This window comes from Lycium barbarum, chromosome 2 (assembly GCF_019175385.1).
Source record: "Lycium barbarum isolate Lr01 chromosome 2, ASM1917538v2, whole genome shotgun sequence".
In the NCBI taxonomy this organism is placed as follows: domain Eukaryota; kingdom Viridiplantae; phylum Streptophyta; class Magnoliopsida; order Solanales; family Solanaceae; genus Lycium; species Lycium barbarum.
The window spans coordinates 57,863,722-57,864,986 of record NC_083338.1 but is presented as its reverse complement, the minus strand read 5'-3'; positions in this window follow the sequence as shown (position 1 = coordinate 57,864,986).

The following is a 1,265-nucleotide window of genomic DNA, read 5'->3' as shown; positions in this document are numbered from 1 at the left end:
TTGAGAAAATAGGGGTCTTTTCCACATAATAGCGTCAACCAAAGACCGGAGCATCTTAGCAGACACTGGAGAGAAATCCCTAGTAACTTCGTCGCTCCAAAATTCTTTGGCAAACTCCAAAACATGACAACTAATAAATAATGTTTCAAATGGGAGACTTTTCTTTAGATATAGTTATAGTACACTGAAACTCTATATTATGCGTCGTGGCCGTCACCCTCTCGTCGGCGATCACCGTCGCCAAGAATGGCATAGTCGCAAAGCTTCGTCGTGCCATACACCCTTTCAGTAGCTATCCACACAAGCATATGATGTTTAAGTGTGAATAGAGGCCAAGAACTCCAAAATCCGAGGGGTTGACCCTTCGTAAACGTCACAACCGATGACCTATAGCCTTTATTATAGAAACTATATGGTAATTGAAAGACTACAGAACAAAGTATGAACGTCCAGGAAGTTGCAAAGGGATTTCCGAACAACCCTGCATACAGGACGTAAGGATAACAGATAAGGAATCGGTAGCAGCCTTAAGATAGATAAAAAGAGCAGAATTTTGGCTTTCTTCTCAAGTACTGCAACGGTTGGGTCTGATTATAGGTACCATCCATTCTGAACCTTGCCAAAACCTTCATCCATCATGTATAGGCCGTACCAAGGCCTGATATAAGGGTAAGCCAATAGCGAATAACCTTTTCTTCCCTGCCTCCTCGACCTTCATTCCCATCCTGCAGCCAAAGTGATAGCGGCTGTAGCATCCACCGGTAATGTGTGGAAGAGGGTAAGATTTCTATGTGGATAGGACGTATCAACACCTTTTGCATCTTTTCATTTGAAAGGAAATAATAGAGTGTTGGGTCCTGAGGACCAGGATGGCCGAAGATCAAAACCTAAATGTGCCAGGGGTTGATCATCGAAGCCTGGGCAATAACGATTAAGGAATTTGAGCGCTGATGTAGCGTCGAGCCACCTTCATAGTCAATTCATTAGGGTTGTCACCTTCTACCCGGAAAAGTATCCACCCTTTTCTTTCTCTCTTAAGCCTCACTGCTATGGGACTTCCTAAAGATGCAATCGCAGTTTATCAACCACTCACAAGACCACCGAGATCTTCGACTTAGCTCCCAAAGGTAATCCACCCGGCCCTTTCCCAACCTATACAAGGAGAGCGGAAGATAACGAAAGGGAGACAAGGTCCTAACTAAATATAACACAAACTACCATTCCATCTATCATATCAGTCGAGTCGATCCGATTCGTTCTTATCT